The sequence below is a fragment of the Zalophus californianus genome, chromosome 3 (assembly GCF_009762305.2).
Source record: "Zalophus californianus isolate mZalCal1 chromosome 3, mZalCal1.pri.v2, whole genome shotgun sequence".
NCBI classification, from domain to species: Eukaryota; Metazoa; Chordata; class Mammalia; order Carnivora; family Otariidae; genus Zalophus; species Zalophus californianus.
This window is the reverse complement of record NC_045597.1, coordinates 178077689-178104951: the sequence shown is the minus strand read 5'-3', so window position 1 is coordinate 178104951 and position 27263 is coordinate 178077689. Positions and strand designations below refer to the sequence as shown.

At 36.3% G+C, this 27263-nt stretch overlaps 1 long non-coding RNA gene across 1 annotated transcript; it reads right to left on the bottom strand.

The window, feature by feature from the left end:
* Positions 1-427: 427 nt before the first annotated feature.
* Positions 428-15425, bottom strand: LOC113919279. The gene is made up of 3 exons (XR_003518931.1): positions 15296-15425; positions 4455-4539; positions 428-562 (listed from the first exon to the last, which is right to left on the bottom strand). It is a non-coding gene; the product is annotated as an uncharacterized LOC113919279 (long non-coding RNA).
* Between the last annotated feature and the right edge of the window lie 11838 nt (positions 15426-27263).

Genomic DNA, 27263 nt, shown 5'->3' with positions numbered 1-27263 from the left:
TTGAATGTGTGGGGAGAGAAGACTGAGTGAAGATTCCCCCCCAAAATCATCTCAGAACAGAAAAGAAATAGAAGTGGCTTCCATTAAGAGCCAAAAGGATACCTGATTTTATAAGAAAAGACACAAAGGCATACTCTATGCAGTCCTCAAATGATTTTAAATAGAGATCTATTTCTTCACTTACAGAAAATCCAGTCCACAGCTGGAATCAAGGAAAGAGGAATCCAGGCTGGCCAAACCTTCAACATAGGGTTCCAGAGGTTTTCCTGGGAGGCAACGTTCAACTAGAATGCAGAAAGCGTGCAGAGGATGGTGTACATTGTTTTCTTTGACACAGCCAGACTCGTAAAAGTTGATCACCAATTCTGCCCTTATTTCATTGGCCAGAATTCAGTCACTTAGCCTTATTTAAATGCAAGGGGTAAGACATGAACATGTAATCTCTGGTAGGACAGACATGTCTTCCAACAACTTTTCATTAGGAAAGGGAGATTTCCAGGGCAGTTGGCTGTTCTTACCACAGAGAGTTTACAGAAACACTTGCCAGCTGCAAGAATTCCAACTGGAAAAAAAAAAATTGAGAAGTTTGACAAAATATTTGACACATGGAATTCTGTACGTTTGAGGGGAAAAAAAAGTTTAAGGCACCCAAGAAATAATATAAATGCTGACACTCGTTGACCAAAATTTCTAACTTCCTCAAACATTCATGGCCCACTCACATTCACAAGAAAATAAAGTAAAAATGTAAAATATCATGTGTCCAATTTCTGTAGACTTACTCCTAAGGGAATGTTCTTTTTGTACACAATTTTCCTATCCTCCGTGCCCCTCTGGGCCTTTTAAGCCATGCTGTGTCCCCTGATTTTGTAAGTCCCCAGATATCCCTGTGCACAACCCTACGTAGGCTGACACATACTGTCCCTACACATGTTTGCCTTGCAACTGATCTGAGGAAAACTGGCCAAGAGCAAGGGCCACACCTTTCTAGTCTTCACATTGGTCTTCCTTCATGGAAGGGTGCTGCACTGACCCCAGGGTGGTCCTTCTATGCCTTCACCTCTCAGTTAAGATTTTCAGTCACACTCTATTCATGTTCAGAGTAACTTACTGTTAAAAGGTAGAGGAGTTAATACTTTTTCAGGTGAATCTTAATTGTAATTTGGTCTAAAATCCTTCAACGTAAGGGGTGGCTACTAGCCCAGACGGAATTGTAAGGTGATTTTTTGTGGCAGAGTTTAAGGAATGATTCAGAATTACCAACCGGAGGGCAGGTTTCTGGCCACCTACACCTTTATAATGATGGCACACAAAACTTGTTTTTCATTTTTATTTACTGGGTGTGGAGCCCAACGTGGGAATTGAACTCACAACCCTGAGATCAAGACCTGAACTGATATCAAGAGTCAGACGCTTAACCTGAGTCACCCAGGCACCCCTTACTTACTTTTATTTTTTAACTTGAATTATGTTTTGTCTCCAACCCCATATTATATTATTTAGAAAGGGATATCGATATATCTGAGTTCATCTTGTTATGGTTCTGAAGTGGTTATGTCTCCCCTCTATTAGTGTAAAAACTCTATTCCTTGTCCCATTTGTGACTTTAATAATCATGTTAACATTTTGGTACTACTTTACAATTTACCAGGCACTTTAATTGTCCTAGGTGCTCATGATACCTTATGTTTCTATTATGAGCCATTATCTCCATGGTACCAGTTTATGAGGAGTGAGGGAGGGGATGAATAAGAGAAAATAGAATGATTATTTATTAAATAAGTGATGGATCAATTAGCTATGTCTAGACCCTGAAATCAACACTTCTGCTGTTATGTCCAATAAGGCACATACTTTTCTGCTTTCCATCTGGGGCATTAGCGACTTGCATTTGACTGCTGGCATTAGCCCCTCCCTCCTATGGAACTTCAAGCAGCTTTCAGCAAAACCGCCGCCGAGGTGGAGCATTGTGTGTGTTGGAATATGGAGAATGATGACGATTCTATTTTCTAAATGTTTAGAAGACAGACTCTGGTTAAGAACACCTTCTCTTCTATGAGCCTTCTTCAACTTTGAAAACAGTGGATGGGTATGTCCCCATAAAAACTGGGGCAATTAACAACAATGAAATGTAACTGCATACCAGTGAGCATGGCCCATATCCAGAATACTGATGACACTAAATGCTGGCAAGGATGTGAAGCAATTGGAATTCTCGTTCATTGCTGGTGGGAATGCAAAATGGTATAGCCATTTTGGAAGACAATGTGGCAGTTTCTTACAAAACTAAACATACTCTTACCATATGACCTAGCAATTACACTCCTTGGTATTTACCCAAAGGAGTTGAAAACTTATGTCCACACAAAACCTGCACAAGATGTTTATAAGCAGCTTTATGCATAATTGCCAGAACTTGGAAGCAACCAAGATGTTCTTCAGCAGGTGAATGTATAAATAAACTATGTTACATACAGACAATCAAATATTACTCAGTGCTAAAAAGAAATAGGCTATCAGGATATGAAATGGCATGGAAGAAGTTTAGGTGCATATTACTAAGTGAAAGAAGCCAACCTCTAAAAGCCTACATACTGCACAATTCCAATTACATGACATTCTGGAAAAAGCAAAACTAAGAAGAAAATAATAAGATCAGTGGTTTCCAGGGGTTGGGAGCAGGGAGAGATGAAAAGGCGGAGCACATAGGATTTTTAGCCAGTAAAAATACTCTATATGATATAATGATGGATATATGTCAGGTATATGTCACTATATATGTGTCCAAACCCATAGAATGTACAACACCAAGAGTGAAACTTAGGGTAAACCCCAGACTTTGGGTGACTATAATGTGTAGATATAGGTTCATCCTTGGTCAATAAAACCAAATAACCAACCAACCAACCAAATGAAAAACAGGGCAGAAAGGCTAGGTGACAGCAATCTATAGGGAGGAGATTCTGAAGGGAAGAACTGATGGTGCTCCTGATCTCCATCTCCATTTTACCCCATCCCTGCCTTGATAATAAAGATAGATACAGATCTTGGGAAGAAAACCTTGATAAAAGGCTTAAAGGGGTGAGCAGGTAGCCTTTGTGAATATGAGGAGGCACATTTCCTGCTTCAGCTTTAGACAAAAGGGCGCATGCTTGGAAGGAATTCTTGAGTTGGGGTAGCAGATGAGGAACTTATGGTAAGATTTCAGACAATAGTAAGTGAATATGGAGAATTTTATACTCTGCCCACGTGTCTCTTTAATATGGAAATTAGGAAAGAATTATAAAAGTAAAAGCTTTTCTAGGGCTGGAATTGCATTTTATCATTTGATCTTTCTATCCGCTAACACAATGCATGGTGCATACTGGGTACTCAGTAAATGCTTACTTAATGAAAAAATAAATGCAACTTTGTATCTCTTCCCCTTCCTCCAGCACAAATTACGTTAAAGTAGTAGCTGCTCATTAAGTATTTCATTGACTTTTCATCAACCTTTTATGTATCTCGCCTCTTCTGTACTCCCCAGCCCCTTAACTATTTGCAGCAACTCAGCATTTCAGAGAGTAATCAATGGTGATGGAATTGGGACCATCATGAAAAACAGAATAGGAAATGTATTTCATTAGGAGATATCTATATTCTCTAATATAAGGATTTTCTCTAATTTATTTATGCAGCCAACTCTGCAAATAGGTGATTTAATATAATATAAGGTGCCAGGGCGCCTGGGTGGCTCAGTTGTTAAGCATCTGCTTTCGGCTCAGGTCATGATCTCAGGGTCCTGGGATCGAGCTCCGCATCGGGCTCCCTGCTCAGCGGGGAGCCTGCTTCTCCCTTTCCCACTCCCCCTGCTGTGTTCCCTCTCTCGCTGTGTCTCTCTGTCCCAAATAAATAAATAAAATCTTTAAAATATATATATATAATATAAGGTGATTTAATAAAATCAAGGCTTAAGACTCTCTTTGTCCTGAAAACAGTTCCACCAACTCTGGGTCTCAGATTATTCCTATTTAGGAATTTTAGAACTAATTTGACTTTGTAGCAGGTGTATGGATCACTTGGCAGCTTCCATCTTGACCTCATCTTAGTATCCAGCTGTCTTCTCAATGTCCTTATCTCTTCTGATGCCCCCCCAGTAAAGGTAGAAGTTCTCCCCTCTTGTTTTCTAACCTTCTGTTTATTCGTATCCACAATCACTATGAATTTCAAGTAAAATAGGCTGCAGCATATTTTTGGTGTTTTGGGGTCAAGGTGAAGAGTAGAGTTAACACAAAATGTTAATTAGATGACCTTTCAGAAAGCCTGATGAGAGTGTACAGTAAATTCTAGATTATTTTCACGTTGGCTGAAGATCACTCAGTCCTTTGTTTATTAACCTGAACAGACATAAAACTTCATTTTTGCCACCTCATGATTTTTTTAGCCATTAGCTGTGATCTGATTATTGGACTTACTTGACATTATGCCTTGTCTTGATATTTTCATTGATTTTTTTTCAAAGAAACCAGAAGCCCTTTCCATATTTTCATTACAGAAGGCCTGAAGAATAAAAGCATAATTTTGAGAAATATCAATATTCATATAATGTTCTGATAGAACATTGTTATCTCATTTTTTATTTCTATAGATTAAAAAAAGGGAAGTCAAAGTAATAGAGCAATATTGAATTCAGGGAGATGTGTGGTATTTTAAAAAACCAACCTTATAATCAATTAAGAAATAGTTTCAACCTGAGAAATAAAATTCTCCAATGGGTAATCTTGAGATAAATTATTTTTAAAACACATGTCAGCATTATCCATCCCATAAATAAGTGACACACTAAAATATGATGAATCTCCTATTATTACACCGATGACAGGATAGGACAGTTACTATACTTGTGGAAAGTGTTTTGGGACAAGAAAAAAAACCACCATTTGTATACATTATATTGTTATAATAAACACTAGATTGGATCTGAAGAAGAAAATAGATTACAAAATGCATGCATAGAAAGGAGAGAACAGAGCTCAGTTCTGGGCCTTGGCAAATATTGGGTGCTTCGGGATTGACTATAAATTTAAGACCCAAAGAAACATCTGGAAGGAGGTGTTCTGTGCCCATCGGGCTGCATCCCTGCGTCCCTTTCAAAGCTTTTAGTTCCTGTGGCAGCTGGATGGAGAGAGTAGAGACTCTGGGAAATCTGACCTGCTAGATTCTGGGGATAGCTGCCCTCTCTGTTAGCTATTCCTAGATGGTTCTGCCCGGCTTTGTCAATTGGTGAGCTAGTCCACAGCATTTTGGAATAGGAAAAAGGTAAAATTTGTTTCCTTATAATATCTTGTTTCCCCACTTTCTCAATATTGATTATTATGTAGAAGATTTCCAAAACATGGATTTCCAAGAACTTTTCAACAGTGTCATTAGTTCTATTTTAAAATACATAACATTTTTCTCCAAACTTTCATCTTTTCTTGTCTCCTATCGTATTGTCCTCTTACATTACTGGATCTCTAACAGGACCTTGTCCACAATATCACACACAGATCAGTGGCAGCTACCCAGGAAAGCGGTGGCTTACCGTTCTCAACAATGTGTTGGCAGAAAAGCACAGGTTCCACAGGTAGCCACGTATATACAAGCTGCAGTGCTTCCTCACACGCACTTAACATATTTATTAAAATAAAGTATGTATCATCAGCTTTATCCCTCTTCCTCTTTGTTCCTTAATCCCTGATACTTTTATTAACACTCCCAAAATGAAGATACCTATAACCATATCTGTATCTATCTTAATATAATCTAGAGACAATACGATGGTCTAAAAAATAAATCCATCCCCTATCCTAGGCTTTCAGGCAAGTAGTGGATGAGGGAGTGTTCCTTTACTATGTTGAAGTAACCCAAATTATTATGCCTTTAACCACAGATTTGATGGCAATGTTTGGCAGCTCAGAATTTAGGCATTCCCTAGACTGTGCATCCTGGGAGGATATGAGGCAGCCAGCTTGGAAGATTCATCTTACTCATCTTCCTCTTGTTTGCAGGGTCTTTAAGTAAGCATATCTTATTTAGACCAAATTAAAAAGATACCACAGCTTTGGCAACCAAATTATTAGGGAGGTAGGAGGGACAGATGGAACAGAAGCAGTGGGGGTGGAGAAAGATGGGAAAGAGGAGACCGAGAAAAACCAAAGTATCAGCATTCTGTCCTCAGAAGCATGCACAAAGCATATCTTTAGCACAAAGGGAGACAACCGAGAAGGAACAACAAAGGGAAAACAAATACCTTGAGGAAAAGAGCGACTTTTCAAATGTGTACGTTACCTAACAGAATGTTATATTTTTATCCTTTCTATTAAAGATCGCAGATGTGTGTACATCTGCTTGGAATAACATAGGGGATTCATTTAGTGAAATAATTTGTTCTCCCTTTTAAAAAGTCTATAGGAATTCCATATTTCATCTGAAAGCCTGACTGCCTATTGATTTCAAGACTAGCTTCTAGGGGAGCCCTCTGTGTGATTTGAGGGCTGATGAAGAATCCATATGTTATGACAGTTCAGACACCAAGCAGGGGAAAAAAAGGAAAGAGGCTGACTGTAATTTACTCTGTACTATAATTATCGGTGAGTTTACAGTTAGCACCCTAGACCAAGTGATATAATTTGTAAACATGGTGAGTTATGGTTCTGAACCCATGCCCTGGGGTCAACCCAGTTTGTATTACAAGTTGACATTTCCAAGTCCTTTGGAATTTAGCCTTTGATTGCCCCATAGAAGTCAAAAAATTATAAACCTTTTAGAACTCATTGATTGGTCACACTGAGTTAAACACACAACTTTCTGAAGCAGAGGAAACTGTTTATTCAAAGGCGCTTTATTATTTCCACTAATAGAAATATTATTTCCACTTTATTATGTTCACTAAAGAAAAATGGAGAACATTTAAAATTTAAGAGCATTTAAAAAGAACACATGGTACTGAGCATTGACTTGTTAGGTCTACACCAGAGTCCAAGCTTTCACATCCTTCTCCTTCCACCAAGGCAGCCTATATGGACTTCAAATGGGACCCAGCCCTGGGATTCTGCCCACGAGGGGAACATACCCTTCTCTACAGTGTGATTCCATGTTCTAGTTACATAGTGAAATGGAGCCCAAGCAAGGAAATCTTGTCCTCAAAGGGCCCTGGCTAGAACTAATATGGGGGATAAGGTTTTGCTAAATCTGGAAAGTATATTGCAAAAATCAACAGCTTGACTATTTTATTATGCATAAGGACCACCTAAGTGCTTGCTAAAATGTGGATTCTAAACCCAGCCCCTGAGATTCTGATTCAGTAGACTTGGAAACGTCCCAAGGATACACATTTGTTATAAGCTTTGTTAGTGATTCTAATACTGGTGATTCATGAATCACACTTTGAAAAATACTTAAAAAGACCATTTTGTTATGCACTGTTCAAAAGCACACATATATGGAAGTTTCTATACGAAGATTTTATTTGATCATTTATTTTTTCATCACCTAGGATGAGCCTACTCATATGCAAATTAGAAGAAAAGACTTGTTCAAATGATGGGGAATCGTTATTTTCTTAAAATAAATTTTCAAATGTTTTTACCGTGTTCAGAAACTATTGAGCTAACCAAGCAAACAGAAACTGGTCCCGTTAAGAGATATGTCATTATTAATTTAATAAAGTTTGCCAGCTTGATATTTTTTAAATAAAATAGTAAGTGATATTTGCTTAAGTGTATATTCTTTTTAGGCTCCAAATCAAGTGTTTAAAAACTGTTTTGTAGGTGAGAACATTTCATATTCTAAATTGCAGGTGAACAGGTCTATTTGACTATTAGCCTATTTCTGTGTATTGGGCATCAGTGCGTATGTATCCTTACATTTGTGGCTAATATATGACTGACATTGATTGCAATGTCTGTGTTTCTTTTCTTTTTTTTTAAGATTTATTTATTTATTTGAGAGAGAGCACAAGCAGGAGGAGAGGTAGAAGGAGAGGGAGAGAATTCTCAAGCAGACTCCCGCTGAGCACGGAACCCAATGTGGGGCTCAATCCCAGGACCCTGAGATCATGACCTGAGCTGAAATCAAGAGTCAAACACTTATCTGACTGAGCCACACAGGCACCCCACAATTTCTGCATTTCTTAGTGAAAAAGAAGGAGGAGGAAGAGGAAAATGAAATGTATTCCAAATTAATCCCACACATTGAATTTATCCTTCAGTTTTGTAGTGTCCAGCCTTTAAGATGATACCCAATGATCCCTGCCTCCTGATATTCATGTTATTTCTTCCATGTTGTGTCAGGGTCAGTCTTGGTAACCAATACAACATGGCAGAAGTGATGAGGTGATGATTCTGAACTGTGGCTTCTGCCTTGCTCTCTCAGAGAGTGGAGGGAAGCCAGCCAGAACATCTTGCACACACTCCAGCCACCTTATGGAGAAGCCCATGAGACAAGAAACAGAGGCCTCCAGACAACTGCCATGTGAGTTAATCTTCTTGAAAGTGGGTGCCCCAGACCTAGTCAACCCTTCATATGACGGTAGCCCTGGCTAACTTCACTGCAACCCTAGGAGAGATCCCCAGCTAGAACCACTGCACTAAGTTGTACCCAGTTTCCTGAACCTTAGAAACTGTGTGATGTAACAAATATATCTTGTTTTAAGCTGAGTTTTGGAGGTAATTTTTGATGCAATCACAGAAAACTAATACAATTTTCACCCACAGTTGCTATATGATATGTCTGTGAGGGAACTCTCAAACCATCTGCTACTTGACCTTGTGATGCTCTGTGTCTAGAAAAGAGAAACGAGAAGGAAAGTCAACTTCATATAGTTAAGCATGTTCATTCATTGCTAGTGGTTAGTATTCTTTGAAGTGCCAAGAATAGAGATAATTCATAAATAATCTTTTGTACCATAATACATAGAAAAGGTCCAGATTTTTCTTATTAAATGAGTATACTTACAGTACTTGAAATTGGAAGCAAAACTATAGTCTGATGCTATTTTGTCTTATTAGTCATGAATTTAACTATATGCAGTCTACAAATCAAATAAATATTTATTGGTTCCAATTTCAGTCCTGTCCTTAAATGTGCTATTGAACGAGGAGAAAAGAAAACAAAGTTATCCCATCACACTTCACCTTTAGAATTCAACTCAAATTAATTACTTTTAATAAGTTCACTTTAGCATCCACTCTTGATTTCAACTCAGGGTCATGAGATAAAGCCCCAGGTCTGGCTCTGGGCTCAGTGCAGAAATCTGCTCGTTTCTCTCCCTCAGCTCCTCCACTCTCTCTCTCTCTTTCTCTCAAATAAATAAAATCTTTTTTTTTAAAGAAGCTAATATTTTTCATATCATCTTAGAATCTGATTTGAAATTAAAGAAGAGACAATATCCAACAACAAAAGATTATAAAATTTGTTTTACTCTAATAACTTTGGGTTTCCAAGCCCAAATACTTAGTAATATCTCTAAATAGACATAACTATTCTTACTATGATCTCTAAATACATTTTTGATTTACAAAACAGATGGGAAAGTTTGCTATGATCTTGATTACTTTCACTGAATCTTCAAAATTAGTTTGAGGCGTCACCAACTGTAACTCACAAAAAAATATGGTTTTAATTTTGAAACAAGTAGTATGTTGCTGATGGATAGCCATGAAATGTATATAAAGATGTTTTGCAATACCGAAAACATTGTTAGGAAATAACTGCACTTCATTAAGGCAATTGAATCCACAAAGGTACCGGGTAGCTAAAAAATGAAATGACTCCTAAGTATTGTCAAAGGTTAGCCCAGATTTGGCAAAACTATGAGGTAGGCAGAGTCCCTACATGCCTTCCCTCTCCCCTTCCCACACACCCTGGAATCTTATTTTTCAAAAGTCTCTCTCTTTAAAACATAACTTTCCTATTGTCTCAGAGTCTTGTGCTCTATGAGAAGAAGATATCTCAATAACTTAAGTAACCAGTGCTCTATTCTCACAAATAAACCTTAGGTGCATTCTGCCTCTTTGACTGCTGAATTAAGATTATTTTAGGGAGCCAAATACTTCTGTGGCCTTACCATTCATAACACATAGGAAGTTGTTCATTCCATCTGATGTGTTTTTAAATGTGTTTGCTCAATATTTTCCAAGCTTGTAACATAAAATGAGTATCTATTGTTTTTACCGATATTTTAGTCCAAATCTGGGAGGAATCCATAAGAATGTTTTAAGGTTATCAATATAGACTTTTGATGATGGAGCTATTAATACCATTTTCTACAAAACTAGTGCACAACTGGCTTATTAAATGTTTAAGAACATCTAAAGAAATCAGAAAAACCAGTAAGTGTGTGCATGCATGTATACTTTCAATAATTTCAACAGGTAGTAAGAAACAACTTGTTTTAAAATTGCTTGTTGAGTTATTTAATAGGTTCAACTCAATAAATAAGTAAATTAAGTAACTCATTGGTACTACTGAATGCTGTATAGTATAGATAATTTTATATCGCGTTGTAGAATTTGAAGGGCAAAAGTCAAACTTTTGAACTATTATTAAATTATTTTGTTAAAAAGTTTAGCCAAGATCTAAGGATGCATTCAGCTGTCACAAATCATAGCATTGCCATTCTTAGAAGCCCATAAAGATTTACCATCTTATTTGAAATAAAACGTGAACACTTTGCCATGGTTTACAAGGTCCTGCATGATTAGCCCCACATCCCTCATCAACCTCCTCTGGGACGATTCTCTCCCTCTTTCATTATGATCCAGCCACACCATTCTTTATTTCTGCTCCTAGAACACACCAGACACATTCTCTCCTGAGGGTATTTTGTATTTGCTGCTTTTAACAAGGTGTCACTGTTGCCTTTGTTTACTGGATTTGTGATCTCTAATAGGGCTTTGCTCAGAATTCCAGGCACCCATCAAGTGAAGACTACTTAAAAAACTGTTTTAAAAAAGAATAAAGCAAGTAGTTCTCAATATCTATTGGCAGAAAAGCAAATTTCCAGCACACTTTTGAATTAAGATGGTGGTGTACTTTACTAGTGAATTCCATTACACATACATGTATACACATGCATAAACACATGCACACACACACACACACACACACACACACACACATTCTATTCCCAGCAGTAAGCTAATATGAAGCCAACAAAGACATTATAAGAACAGTATAGACTAACAATCCTCAAAAACAAAGATGCAAAAAGTGTAAGATGTTAAAAGGGAGTTTGAAAATTTGAAAGCAGCTTATATTCCTGAAAGAATCAAATGAAATAAATCTAAAATCTTAGGAGGTGAAAACTAAGTGAAATTGCTGTTCTCATAAAACTTGGTGTCTTTTGATGAAGTTGGCACTACCTAAGTCTATTTCATGGATGTTACCTTAATTTAATTATACATATTTCAGTATTTAAATAAGAACTATCTGAAGATACGATAATACCTGTACTCAAGGGGAATTTACATATATTATCCCTAAATCTCAAAGAAGAAGATAATACTACCCCATTTCATAAAGAAGAAAATGTAGGTTCAAAGATACTACAGCATTTGCTTAAGGGCACTCAACTAGCAGGTTTCAAATTTGGGTTAATTTGACTCAAAATATACATTTTTTTCCTCTAAAGAAAAAGTGGAAATTTCAGGAGCTATGAAAGCTAAATTGTGGAGGATACTAGGGCCTGGATGGGGCTCCTCCAAATATATCAATAAAACGGCTGTATTGTAGAGGGTGCATAGGGTAGTGAGAATGACTTCCAAAGAATAAGCTAAGGCTGATGTTAGGTCATAGAAAAATGATAATATCATCAGATAATAGAATTAATTTCCCAGATGAATAAACGAAGGTCCTTTTTTTAGGCTTAGCTGCCCTATTTGAAAAGACTGATAATTTCTGCTCGATATCCAATCTTTTTTTCTTCCTTTTAGGAAAAGAGGCAAGTACTCTTAGCTTGGTATGTGGCTGCTCTCCCAAAGACTACATTTCCCAGACTTCCTTGTAGCTTATATTGCCATGTGACTGAGTTCGGGCCAATGGATGCGTAGAATTGATGTGTGAAATTTCTAGGCCCTGTTTTTTAAAGAAAGATGCTTATTCCTTCTGTCTTTCCTCTGTTAAATGTGGATGTGTGATGGGTATAGAAGAAGTGGTCAGAGTGAGTCAATTTTGACCATTCTTGTGAGGACCACACACTAGGAGATGGACAAGAAACACTTCAGAAGAAACATGAGGTCCTGTTGGCTTTATGAAGCAGAGATGCTGAATCTCTCTGCATCACCTACCAACTCAGAATTTATCTGAGACAAATAAATCTATTTTGTTTATGCCACCTTCATTTAGTCTCTGTTAAAGTGGCCAAAACAATCCTGAAATTAATACTTCCTAATTCCCAGTTTAGTGTTGCCACCTTTGTATATGTATTATACTTAAATATTTACTCTGATCACAAACTTCATTAAATATATTAATTCATGGGGCACGTGGGTGGCTCAGTCGGTTAAGCGTCTGCCTTCTGCTCAGGTCATGATCCCAGGGTCCTGGGATCGAGCCCCACATCAGACTCTCTGCTCAGCAGGAAGCCTGCTTCTCCCTCTCCCACTCCCCCTGCTTGTGTTCCTTCTCTCGATGTCTCCCTCTCTGTCGAATACATAAATAAAGTCTTAAAAAAAATAAATATATTAATTCATTTTTTATGTGGGTGATCAGAATGGATATTTCAGATCAGTACTGATGCAGTTTAATTAGATAATTTTGATTCCAGAACCACAGACTACAGTTTATATATTACTATTCTCATAATCCAATTGAAGTATTGAACATTCATTAAAATTAAAGAGACATTCGAAACTACAAAGCATTTCTGAAAGAAATTAAGGGAGACCCTAAAAATGAAGAGATATACTGTGTTCGTGAATTGGAAAACTCAACAATGTCAATTCTTTCTAAACTGACCTATATCAATTCAGTACAATTCAAATCAGAATTCCAAAAGACTATTTTATATAAATTTTAAAACTGTTGCTAAAATTCCTATGAAAGTACAGTCAGACTACATTTGAAAATGAAGAACAAAGTGAAAGGATTAACAATACTGATTGCAAGATATCTTACAAAGCTACAGTAGTCAAAACAATGTGGTATTAACATAAAAAATAGAAAAATAGGTCAGTGAATTGAAAAAGAGTCTAGAATGAGATCCACACATATATAGATAACTGATTTTCTACAAAGATACAAAAACAGTATAGTTGACCATGGATGGTCCAGTAGCATTAAAATAACCAGATATCCATATGGAAATAAATTAACTTTGATCCATACCTTACACTCTATACAAAAATTAACACAAAATAGATCAAAGAGCTAAATGTAAACCCCAAAACTATAATGCTTCCAGGGGAAGAAAAAGAACATGGATTTTTGTGTATGTGCATGTGTATGTGTGTGGATTGTGGTGATGAGTTTTTAAATACAACATCAAAAGTGTGTGCTATGAAAGAACAACTTGATAAACCGGACTTTGTCAATTAAAAAAAAAATTAAAGAGACATTCAATATAAAATTTCACAGGTGGAGTCTATATAGTGAGTAGCACATCATTTTTTCTGTTGCTGTTGTTCACTCTTAAGTTAGGTAAGAATCAGTTGAATTTATGTTTGCCTTATTTCAACAGACTTTTCTTTACTGTTCTGACCTACCAGAAAATGTTTCAGTCAACAAAAATAGTTTATCCAATCAAATCAGTTGAAAAATGTCTGTTAAGTTCTGAACTATCCTATATAATTTCCCCAGTACTTTAAACACTTTTCATGGCATCTGATTATATGTTAAAAAAAGACCTTCTCGGGGCGCCTGTGTAGCTCAGTCGGTTAAGCGTCTGCCTTCGGCTCAGGTCATGACCCCAGGGTCCTGGGATCGAGCCCCGCATCAGGCTCCCTGCTCAGTGGGAAGCCTGCTCCTCCCTCTCCCACTCCCCCGCTTGTGTTCCCTCTCTCGCTGTGTCTCTGTCAAATAAATAAAATCTTAAAAAAAAAAAAAAAGACGTTCTCCTCACCAAAACTATAAAAAGTTTCAATTAAAAAAAAAGTTATGAAATATTCTGAACAGAGATTAGAGGGTAAGAAAGAGGTAACTAGGGGGTTTGGAATGAGTTTATTGGACCCAAACTCATGCTGTAGTCAGAATATTAGTCACAGCTGAAATGACAGGATAACTTACTTGACAGTCTCAGGAGTTTTTTTGTTTTTAATTTTGTTTTTGTTTTTGTTTTTCTGGTATCCTGCTAAATCTGACCAGAGCAGTTTATTTACTTCCAGGCTCTCTCTACTTATTTCTAGCCTAGAGACCAAGGGTTTGCATTTAATTCAACTGTTCCCAAATGGGACACTTGCTGAGGTTCAATAATGAATATGTCCCATTTTCCAACATAGTTAATAACATGTAAATTTATGTACAATTTTGATAAATACTTATAATTCTTTTGAATCATGTACTAAATAGGTCACCAGATTGTAATTTAATCTTCCTTTTATTAATTAATGTACTTTTGAATTATTTGCAGTGTTATTCATATGTGTTCAGCTTAATATTAGATATTCCAATTAGGAAGGAAAGATTTTCATGTCTTATTCATTTAAGAACTAAATTTGTTGTCTTCAAGGTGAGGGAGGCAGAGGCCAATCAAAAAGTTACTTGAATTTCATCTATTTTAGTCTCCTGCTAGTCCGTGAAATGTTTTAATAAAGCAGAGATGGACTCAAAGTCAGTTAAAATATTTTATCTTGGGCATTTCCCTTCATCTTCCCTATATCCACCCATCTCACCTTTTCTGCATCTAGAATCCCTAAATCTGGCTCCCTGAAAACTTTTGCTTGTTTGTTTTGCCTTTCTCAGTCCAACCAAATTCTTCTCCTTTGGTTCTTAACTTCAATTTCATAAAGACTAGATGTATTCTTTCTGATTCCCAGGTTCCAGTACACTAAGATTACTGTCATATTTTGGTGTTGGGATCATATTGTAAAAACACCATGTTCATAACACCTTACCCATTCTACATTAAGGTCACTAAATCTGTACACTTTTAAATTATAGACATACCAAAATACACCCATTTGAGAGGTTATTGTATAGCGGATACTGACACCAGTATTCTGAGCCTCTCTGTGCCTTAGGTTTTGTTTTTAAAGAACATTGTTGGGTAGATACAAAATAATATTTATAAATAAGTCAAAAGGTAGGAGAGTGGTACGACATCTGTACCTACACTTACTTCTGATCTAGTGCAAGAAATGAAAGAGTATGATCTGTGAGGTCCCTTATGTCCTTGCCTCAATCCTTTCTTCTTCCACCAGGAAATCATTTTATCCTTAATTTTTTGGTCATCATTACCTTAGTGTCTCAAGTTTGTTGCTTCTTTTTTTCAATCTGTGAAATGAATATAATAGCAGTGATTACTTACAGTGTTGTTAATACTAATGAATTAGTGGATACAGACAAAACACCTAGAGTCCTGTTTGGCAGGGAAATCAATAAACCTAACCATTGTGATAATGATGATGACGATGATGGCAATGATGGATAAACTTAACATTGTCAGGCATACCATTGCTTTCATTCATCCTTTTGTTTAGCAAAACATTAGACTATTTATTTGTGTCCTTTGAAACAATATGAAGACGCAGTACTTAGGCATTTTTTTAAGTGAAGAATTTATATATCTTAGATGAAAGATTCCCATAAGTATGCACAAATTCCTGGAGAAGGAGGCTCAGGAACCACAGAATTTGGGGAAATACTTTCTCGTGAGTATCAGAATTTTTGGAAAAAAACAACAATAGATGGATCCTAAAGAAAGTTCTTATTCACCACAAATTTGTTTTGAACATTTCAGAACTCATAAACCAAATATTCTACCTAAGGCACTATTTTAAATCTGTGGAAAATGTTAGTGTACTTGTGATTGAGATTTCCTTGTATTTCCCTCTCCTCCATGCTTAACCAGAAAATAACCCTTTTTTAAGAATGAGGCCAAGTCTCATGAACCAAGCCACAATCCAAGGATTCACCACGACCACCTTGTGTATTAATGTGACAAAGCTGAAGAAATTCATTTCAAGAGGCTATGTAGAGGAATTGTAAAACTACACAGATGAGAGCACAATTTTATTCAGTAACAAAACTTTTGGTTGGGAAAAGTCTATGCTTTGGGCACGAATCAGAAAAATTACGATAAAAGAGGCATCAAAATGTCTTTGTGATCAATTTTATTGTCTCTGGATAAAAATCACATCAACACATCTTAGAGGATACTGACTTTTTTTAAAAAACTTTTTTTTTTAAACTCTCAGTATAACACACTCATAAAACCTGCACATATCATAAGTATAAAGCACAGTGAATTTTCAGGAAGTGAATACACTCAAGTTACCATCCACCCAGATCAAGAAACAGACATCTTCAGCATTGCACTGACTACTTTTTAATATGTGTCTAGCCATGTTTCTCTCCCTGAGCAAGAGGGTGAGAATCAAAACTGATGCCTATAAAGCTGGGGTAAAGAAAGAAGATTTAATCAACCAATCTCTTAGCTTATGAGTTGATCAAGTTTATCAATGGGATAAATTTTGCTATGGGACCTTTTGCTACGCCACTTAACGTTGACACATCAAGTTGAATACACAGTGGTGGTCAATTTTTTACTTTAATTTATGTCCACATGTGGTCGGTGGGTAAGTGGCATAGCATATCATCCTCACCAATGGTTTTCCTTCTCTCTCTCTGTCTCTCTCTCTCAAACAAAAAGATTGGTTTCAATGGGCAAAGTTATTTTTAAGACATAATTTCTTCTTTTTCATCAAATTTAGGTGCTAAAGAATGGTTATTTCAACCCGAGTAAGAACTTGAATATTGCGAATGTCCTCAAAGAAAACTTTTAAAAATCCGTGTAAAATATTTGTTATTTTTTTTCTTTTTATTGTGGTTTGTTTTGTGTGGTATATGAAATCTTTTGAAAACCAACTTTGAGAAATTCTTTCATTAAGCCATCTTCAGCAAATATTTAGATGTTATATAGTAGGCATGCTCCAGCAGAAAAGGAGTTAGTTGGGAAGTGGTACATGTGTAAATGAAAGTTGTATTTAAATTTCTATATATTCTAGGTCCAATTTCAGAAAGCATAGACAGTTCATCTACCTCTGTTCAAGAGAAGAATAATGATTAGTCCATTTTGACTGAAGAAGGATTTCACATTCAGTAGTGTCCATGGAAATATAACTTTTTCTGTGCCTGTTGAATTCTAAAAAGAGAGTAAAGGTAAGATCTGGAAACAAGAGGAAACTTTTTTTTTTCTCAGAGTATTATATTGGGTAGGCAGAGATAAAGAAATTTAAAACCAGTTAAAATGAATATATTTCTTCCTAATCTATCTCCAATCCTATTAAACAGCAGACTATTTGACATTATTAAACATATAACATGTCCTTCATTTAATAAAGTTTCCTTCTCAAGACAAACGTTAAAAAATCAACAATTAGTATAGATTTCAGATTTATCATGTGGTAATTTAATGCAAACCCTTTAAAAAAGATTAGCTATTTTAAATATTAAAATACTGATATATGTATACATTTATGTAATGTGATATATAAACAAGAGTATTATATAATACATAAACGTATAATATATTGAGGTCTTCATTCTTAATTTTTTATTTAGAGCTAACACATGTACTTGGTTTGACAAAATTGAGCACTACAGAAATTTTGCCAATAAACAGTGAGTCCTACCCAACCCTAGACCCCATGCCACCTCTCAGAGATAATTATCAAAACTTTCAGGCATGCTTTTATAGAAACCTCCCATCAAATGCACACACATACAATCAATATTCTGGGTGTAGGTCTCAGTCCACAATTGACTTATCTCAGAAATGTTGCATTTGTTTATTTCTCTGGAACCAATTACATTTCAACTTGCTTCTAGCCTGTCATAAAATTCAAATTCATTCTAAGTACTAAGAACCCCCACCACCAACCACACATAAACCATTTTGCTTTTTAGTGGTACAATGATCCTTCATAAAATCCCAGGCACTCAAGAGTATCCTCCGTCAGTAAGTCATCAATCTCTCTGGTTACCACCATGATAGCCATTGTTCCAGTTGATAAAGTGGTCAATCCAACTTATCTGCCATACTTTGGGGCATGGGTATATTTGATAAGGCTAATCACCTCTTTCTGATAATTTTCCACCTCCCAAGCTCACTGTTTGGGATCAGAATATGGGTTCCAAATATTTACAGGTCCTATAAACCTTTCCTCTTTCATAGGAGTCTTTTTAAAAATGTATGCATATTTCATTACCTTTCTTACACTTTATTAATCATTTTCAAGATCAGCTATAGCACTGCGAAAGTATTCTGTAGCATTAGAATTTACTCACTCTGCTGCTAATTTTCAATCTACTTCTTAGATACATTTCTGGTGTTTCACTTTTTCTTTTTGAGAAACAATACCACACAGGTGTAAATGCAGCCATTAGAGGGAAAAGTTATTTATTCAGTGTTTAGAGCATTCATATACTAGTTAAATAAACCTTTTTTTAAATTTTCGTAGTCTTGAAAATATGACTACTCTTACCAATCTACGTTATTTGTGGTAATGCTGTGGCTATTTACCCCCATCCAGATACAGTCATTCTCAGTGTCCTGATTCCCTCTGGGGACAGCTAATGAACACTTTTTGGCATGTGCCCAGAAGCCTGAGCACCATTATAATTTATTTCCATCTAAATTACTCCAATTGGGGCAAGGATGCTGAATTACGCTGATTTCCCATAAACTGGCTCATTTTGCTGAATACTGGTTTATCTCCTGTTGCAGGATATTAGAGTAACAGAGAATAAACATATATACACACAGATAAATTTCTCCAACCTTGTATTTTGAATCAAACAATTGCTTTTTGTTCTTCTCATTGATTCAGTTAGTGATTAAATACTAGGCTCTACAATGAATGTCACTTGCATAATTTGAACATACAACAATATTCATATTCCCTTTTTTAGACACAAAAATGAAACAAGGAACCATTTAGCAGTTGTTTAAAGCATATTTTGTAATCCGTTTGGGCATTTGTGCTTGTAAACAATGAAATGGTGGATTATTCTTTAAATTTGCAGCTCTGTCACCGTTTTGCAGTCTGATTACTTATATTAGAAGTAAGCTACATTATAAATTGATTTCCTGGAGAATTTACCTTAATACAGAATTCTACCAAATATTTCTTTTCTCAAACTCTTGCCTTGTTAATTATTATTGTATCTGAAATCTGTAATTTAAAATAACTGTAAATAAAACTGACAGATGCCATATGGAATAATAGCAACCTTACAAGCAAAATAGCCATCTAAGCTGATTATTTGCCAGCTATGAATGTAAATAAAAATATGAAGCTGAATTTATTTAGCACAAGAAAGCGGGGGAAATGTTTAAACATGACTTGCATGTTGAAAAACTATTTAGCAGGCATCTACTGAAAAGGGGCAAGATGTGGAGGAAGTGCTGAGAAGCACAATTACAAAAATCTCCTCTCACATAACTTATGCTCTAGATTGAAAAATAAGACCTATAAATATCTAACAGTTACAAAATAATTTTTAAAATAAAAAAGAAGAATGAGATATAAATATGAAACATGTGTAAGACAAAGATGTGGTTAAATGTCAAATGAACGGCACAGATAATAAATTCTAAAAATTCAGAGAAGGGTCAAGATGCTGTGAATCAGAATAATCCAAGCTTCTATTTTCAAGGATCAGAGCAGTGCAGATGGAGCTTGATGTGCTGGGGCCACCCCATACTGGCTCAGGAAAGCCCATCACCAGGCACTCTTCAACGTAGCCCTCTCCAGCTACATGGCCTTTCCTGGCCTAGGCTGGGAAGTTACATAATGCCACTTTTGCTATACTCCCTAGTGGTTGAAACCATTATAAACCCACCCAGGTTCTAGGGAAAGGAATACTGATTCACCTCTTGAGTGGAGAAGTCTCAAAGAACTTTATGGTCATTATTCATTAACCTGACTCAGAAGCCAAATTGATTTCCTTCCAGACACTCTGCTAAAGAAACCCTTGGTTTCTACAAAGCACTATTCTATCGTATTCCCCTAGCCATTGATTAAAAAAAAAGGAGACCTCAGATTCCTAAGAGTCTAAGCACAACCTAACAAAAACTCTGGATGTGACTCTCTTTTCCTTATTCTCTCATGCTCTGTAAGAGCCGTTTTGGATAATATTAAGTAATATTCAAGGAAAACATTCAATGAAGTGTAACATACCATTCTTGATCTTAAGAAACTTAAAATATAGTTGGGGAGATGTAATATTCATTCATGCATTCATTCTTTCATTCAGGAATCAGTTATTAAATGCCTCCCCTGAGTCACACTCACACCAGGCACTTGAAAAACAAAGAAAACTAAATATTGTCACTGGCTTTAAGAAGTCCACAATCTAGTGGGAACACAAACCACATGGATATAGGATGCAATGGGATAATCGACAGAATTATGAAGAAATCTCTGTAGGGGCCAAGAGAAGAGAGCCATGAGTTCTTCATGGTGAGAGTGTGTAGAATTTCTAAGCTGTTGGAAATCAAAATTATGAATAATTAAGTAATATATTTCAAGGTGTCTTTGCCTAGGTTTTCATATTTGTATTCATTACACACATACTTGCAACAGAGGCATTAATAACACACAGAATAATCAAGTATCATTTACTTGATTTAAGAAATATAACTCTATAACCTCTGAATTATATCCACTTAATCAACTTCTCCTTGATTTTGACTGTTTTCTAGACTGTGGGAAAGTAGAAAATGTCTCTATAAATGTTTTTAGAACCAAGAAAGAGTATAAATATATAGTTTGAAAACAGCTCCTTCAAAGACTAAAGCCAAATTTAAGAGCAAAAAAATAAAAGGAAAGCATGACTATTTAGGAATGATGGGTATGTCAAATATGGTAAGTAGGATCTGTATAAAATGGATCCAATGTTTCTTAAGCACATGACAGATCATCTTAATTACTATTGAGATAAGATACAAAACCAAAGAATACAGGAATTTTAATGACTATAAGAGTAATTATAAGAATATTGCAAGTAGTTAAAGCAGAGCTTTAACACAAAGGTGTCATTTTAGTGGTGTTCGTCCGTATTTGAGGCTACTAAGGTTAGGTTGACAAGTATCTGGGAAATTTAACAGAAGTGACTTTGTGAAGAATTCACATAACATGACCTTATAATTATATTGTCTGTCCAGGGGCAATTCATTTGTTCATGAAATTTGATTCTTTGTTGGTCTTATAGTTTTATTTTATAATAGATTCTCAGTATACAGAAATACAAACTTACTGAATTTTCAAACCTCAGAACTGATTTAGAAATCCTTACAATTCACTTTATAGAACTGTTTGTTTCGTTCTAACATGTATTCCAGGAAACCTGACCCCTCCTTCCGTTTAGTCTTTCACATTGAATGAGTGGATTTGATTGTCTTCCCCCGCCGGACCCCAGATCAATCTGTTCAATGCTAAGACTTGGGAGGGTCCACAAAATGCTAGGGAACAGTTTCAGCCACTAGAGAGATTTGCACTTGCCTGATCGTAGAGTATTGAAAAGAGGTTATGTTAAATTTAAGTGATTTTCAATCCAATATTCTCTCTGGCTAAGTTGCCATTGTTTGTTTTTCATCATTGAATTCAGCTCCTGCCCAAATTCTGGAGAAAGCCTTCATATCTGTCAGAATGGACTACATGATGTTGTGGTAACAAACAGTTCCTGAACCTGAGTGACTTACAATAACAAAAGTGTATTTCTCAGTCTTGCTCTATCAGTCTCAGACTGGCAGTGGCTCTGCCCCATACCACTCTCACTCAGGGACTCAAGGTGACAGAACCTCCACATCCATCATGTCCCTGTGGCATGGAGAAAGGAACATGGCAGAATGCACCCTATTTCACCAAGGCTTCTGCTTGGAAATGAACACCATATTCCTACTTACTTTCTGCATTACATTACAGTGGTCAAACAAAGTTACTCTTCAGAAGGGATGTATCATCCCATCAGGAGAACTGAAACATTGGTAACAGCCCTAAAAATTGTTGCACCTTGCATTTCTATCATTAATAATTAAAGACCTACTACCCTAAGAGAAAAAAATTAGCTAAAATTTGCATCATAAAAACAATTCATAACTAAATATAATTGTCATGTGTCTTATATGTTTCTCTCTGAGTGAGATAGCACCAATATTTACTGTAAAATTAGTAAAAAATATTTTTTAAAACATCAGGAATATGATCATTTCATAAGTGAGGTACACCTAATCTGTATCTCTAGGAGAAAGCTTATCCTCATTAATTTTACATAGTTTAATTTATCTTTCAGGCTCAGGTGATTGTTACTGAATCAAGGGTGATACCCTGCCCATCACAAACAGAGCCAGCTAGGAGCTTTCTGAAGCTAATTTCTTCCTGGGGGCTTTGAGGTTTAATCAGCTTGCTTTTTCTCCTTTTGAGTTTCTATTAGTGTTGGATTCCTGGGGTATTGTACAGTAGTGGCTCTGAGGTGGCCTATCCTGAGTTATTTTAATTTTTTTTTCCCTGTCTAAGAAACTGCTGGGGAAGGTCAACTTAATCTCCATCTTTCCTCAACATGATAGATTCCCTACAGATTGAGATTTGTAGATTTCAATGGCTCATGTTCTCCATTTCCTTCCAACTGAAATGCATTCCCTTTAGTGCTGATCAAGTAAGAGAAGAGAAGGGCCTAACTGGGGTGAGGGAAATTAGAACCATAATTCTCAGGAAAATGTCCATATTTCCTGACTCCCAGTCCTCAAAAGTTTTCCTTTCATTGGCTCTATTCAGTCCAAAATTTTTTTTTAAAGATTTTATTTATTTATTCATGAGAGACAGAGGGAGAGAGAGAGGGAGAGAAGCAGAGGGAGAAGCAGGCTCCCAAGGAGAAGGGAGCCCGAGGCAGGACTCGATCCCAGGACCCTGGGATCATAACCTGAGCCGAAGGCAGACGTTTAACCATCTGAGCCACCCAGGTGCCCTATTCAGTCCAAAATTTGTTTTCAGTTGTGTTTGTTGTTTCGTACACTTTTTGTTTGCTGTTTGGTTGGTTGGTTTGTCTAAGCTAGATGCTGTTTGAGTGATTAAGTCACATTCAGAATCAAGTTACATGATGGCACTGATTCCATCAAAAAGTCTCACATTTTACTGATGATAGAAATACGGATTATTCATTAGTTCTATTTAAATGCTGTTTGTAAATATAATTATGCAACTCGAAAATATTTCCCTTATTATTTGCATAGACATAATAATTTTAGAGACATTTCTTTTTGGGGCGGTGTCTTAGCTGATTTAAATGTTAATTTCCTGTCACTATTAAAATGTGTTTTCTTCACTAAGTTCTTGGACTCAAAGAAGAGACACACATATCTTTAAAACTAAGAAGCTTAATTCAGTTCATTCTTTTATTTTACCACCAGGAAACTTAAGGTTCTGAAAGTCTTTTTTATGCTAAGGAAGAGGAATTTCTGGGAAGTCTTTGTAAACTAAAACCGTGCTTTCAACTAGCAAAAAAAAAGGGGGAGGGGGACAAAAATAATATGTTATATTAATCAGCTTCTAGTTTATGTTGGGAATTTCATGTGTCTGCTATTTTCAAGATACATAGAATAGCTAAAATATAGATTAGCTGAATGGGTTTTAAATTCATATATATGATTGTTGGTGGCTACCGAGAGTCTGTGTTAAGAAAGATTCTGAGTCTTCACAATGGGGTTCTGTGATTGATTTTTTTTTTTGTGATTGATTTTTAATATCTTCCCTAGTTCAGGGAATGAGAGAAACAGCACACATGCCATTCTTTGCAGTGCCTTACGTATGCAAAATAAAAGCAAACAAAAGAGTTTGGTTATGAATACAGTAGTTTAATTTTGATCCTGATACTATATGAAGAATGTAAAACACTTTGGTTAGCTTTGTGCATTCCATTTTTCCTGACAATACAGTGGATGGCTTGTCTTAAGGAAGTTTTAAAGGTAATTTTGAGTCAGAATAAGAGAAATAAAATGTATGTGGCCAGCCTTGCTTAGATGAGAGTACTATAAAGGAAGTGGCTGTTATCTAATGATTTCCCACAATCTTTGGGGACTACCAAAGAAAGATATTGCTCAGGAACAGTTCTAAGAATGTTTCTAAGAGGAGCTAACCAGAGAAGACCCCCTTGCAATTTATTCTCAGAAGTTCTGCATTTAAAGTTATATACCAAATAAAAAGAACATTGTAATTTACAGTGGGGGATGTCCCAAGGGATGGTCTTTGAGGATGGCTGTGAAGTATGGCTATTTTCTTTCCCTCTAGGCTGTAAGTAATGAGGACACTGAAAATTACTGTAGGGAAAACAAAAAGAATTTACAAAGTATATGTTGTAAAATTGCCCTGAACATAGAAACAGTAAAAAGTTACTGAATTCTGGACAACCAAGGACACAGAAATTAACAAAGAAAGAACTCAGCCAAAATTATCATAGAATGTATTGTAGGCGATTGCTACCAGAAAAAATTTCTTATACTCTGAAAAAGTGAAAGAAATTTGAGTATATCACATAATTTTAAACATCATTTATAGATAAACTTTAAAGCAACTGTTTGTTTCAAACCCTACATTTTCATGCCATAAAGATCAACAAGGTAGTTTAGACTTGGAATATAATTCAGGAATCCCAAATCAGATTTCTAGATTTGTCACTGACTAGCTATGTGATTTGGAGTGAGTCATGTAATATGTCCAGACTTTATCTCTTAAAATATTGTTTTTGGATTAAATAATCCCTAAAATACATTTTGATTCTAAAACACATCACACAACATGACATGATGTAAAGCAGGTGAACACCCACCTCAACACCAACACACAACTGATCAGGGACAGCTGCTGGTGTGACAGGGAAACTTGAAAACAAGACTAACACAGGCAGATGTAAGCTTGCCATGCTTCACCTTTATGAGCAATTCAGAGAAGACAGGGAAATTGCTTGGTCTTTCTCTTGGCCCAGCCTGACAGTTCTCAGGCATGCTCCTAGTTGGCACTGTGGAGAGGAGAGAATTAGATCAGGAAGGGCATGAGGAGCCAGGAAAGTAGACCCCCAGGTTCTTTTTAACTTCTTCCTGCATACAGTCAATTCTCTAGAAGAGGCACACCAATATGGTAGCTTAGACTTGGAATGTAAGTCAGGAATCTCTGAGTAGACATGAGGTTGTGCTGTCCTAAGTAGATATGAGGTACCACTCTTCAGAGTGAAGAAGCCACTAAAGTATGACTGTTGCTTAGAAACTTAGAATCACCTGTAGGACTTCTGACCCTGACTCTCATCTTCAGATCTTGCTTCTTAACCACTGGAGAATGTGCTAAGATTTCCAAGGAGGAGTATATTGCATCCACCCAGGCTATTGGGGCAGAAAATAATTAAAAAGTCACTTCAGATGGTTGTGAGAATCTTAGCCTGAGTGGGAAACTGATAAATTACTATGGATTCCTCTCCATATGGGCATCTCCACAGGGTGGTTTGTGCATCCTCATAGTGTGCTTTCTGGGTTCCAAGGGCCAAGTATACCAAAGAAAAACAAAACAAAACAAAAAAACGAGTAACTTCCATATAACCTGTGTATCCCAGCCTTGGAGGTCATTTAGTGTCACTACCACCATAGTTATAAGTCTGTCCAGAGTCAAGGGCAGGGAATAGTGACCCCACCTATCTGAGGAACGTCAAAGTCACATTCTAAGAGCTTGTGGAATGGGAGGTATTATTTTACATGTTTTTTTTTTTTTTGCTAAAATACTATCTACCCCATCAACCTAAACTTCCACACCCAAAGAAACTATTAATTAACTATAAGATTTGAAGGGAGACTTTTTTCAGACATGTTAGATGTCAGACAACTTACTTCCCATCTACTCATTCTTAAGAAGCTATAGGAGAATGTGCAAGACAGAGAGAAATCCAACAAAGTTTCTGATTGAAATGCAGGAAAGTAGGGATCCAACACCTTAAAGATAAGTAACTCTCCCGGATGGTGAAGAGTGATCTCAGCTGTATACCACTACCCACAAAGATCAACCAACTTGGATTAGAGCAGGTCAGAAGCCTCTGTGAGTGATGTCTCCAAGAAGACAAAATTTGTACAATGTAATATGTTTGATATATTTTGAGGGAGATGTTATCAATTAGGAGAGAATTTGAACCTAAAGTAGATAAGCACACAGAAACCTAAGTAAACAAAAAAAAAAAAAAATAAGATAGTCAACCTCAAGAAAAACAAAGAGTTTTACAAAAAAGGAAAAGTTGTCGAGAAAGTGCTTAGAAGGTCATGAACATGACAATGTTAAATACTTATATAACCAAAATTGTGCTGTAATTCTATTGGGAGAATGAGGCATACGGTTAGAACACCTAGATACATCTGGGTAGGCATGAGGCGGGGGCTGAGGATTACAGAGAGATAAATCATTATTCTCTACAGTAGGAAATTAATAGGTATGTCTAAAATTAAAAAAAAATCTAGAAGTTTTAAGTATGCTTTTTAAAGATATTGGTACACAAATTTCTAAAAAGAGCTAGAAGTGGTTGCTTCTGGGAAATGGACAACACTTTTCCAGTAGAAATAGGCATAGAGAAGGGTGGCAGGGGAATGAAAAAGGACCTTATTTTCACAAATCTTAGAATCTATTTAATTCTTGAGAATAAAAAAATAAGGAAGCCTACTTTTTGGTTTGGACAGCACATGTGGTCTTGACTTCCTGTGATCACTGTCATATATGTTTCCAGGGTCTCGGCAAGGGAAGGGTGAAGATCAGTGGCACCATTCCCTGTCTCCCATACAGCAACCAGAGCCTCTCTGGGTGGGTGCTTTGCCCACCTTCCCTGTGCACCTAGGGTTAGTAGAGGGAGGAGGGGCATGCATCAAAGGTATCCTCTTCGGCTTCCTCCTGGCTCCATGGCCTTGGAGGATAGACTTTTCTTCTTTAAAAAACAGCCTTTGATAAATGGGACAGAAATAACTATCACATCCAGAAAACTAATCAAGCTTCCCAGGAAATATGAATGTAAATAAAATATTGATTAAAAGCTAAAAGGATTTTAATTAGGTTACTTAGTTTAAT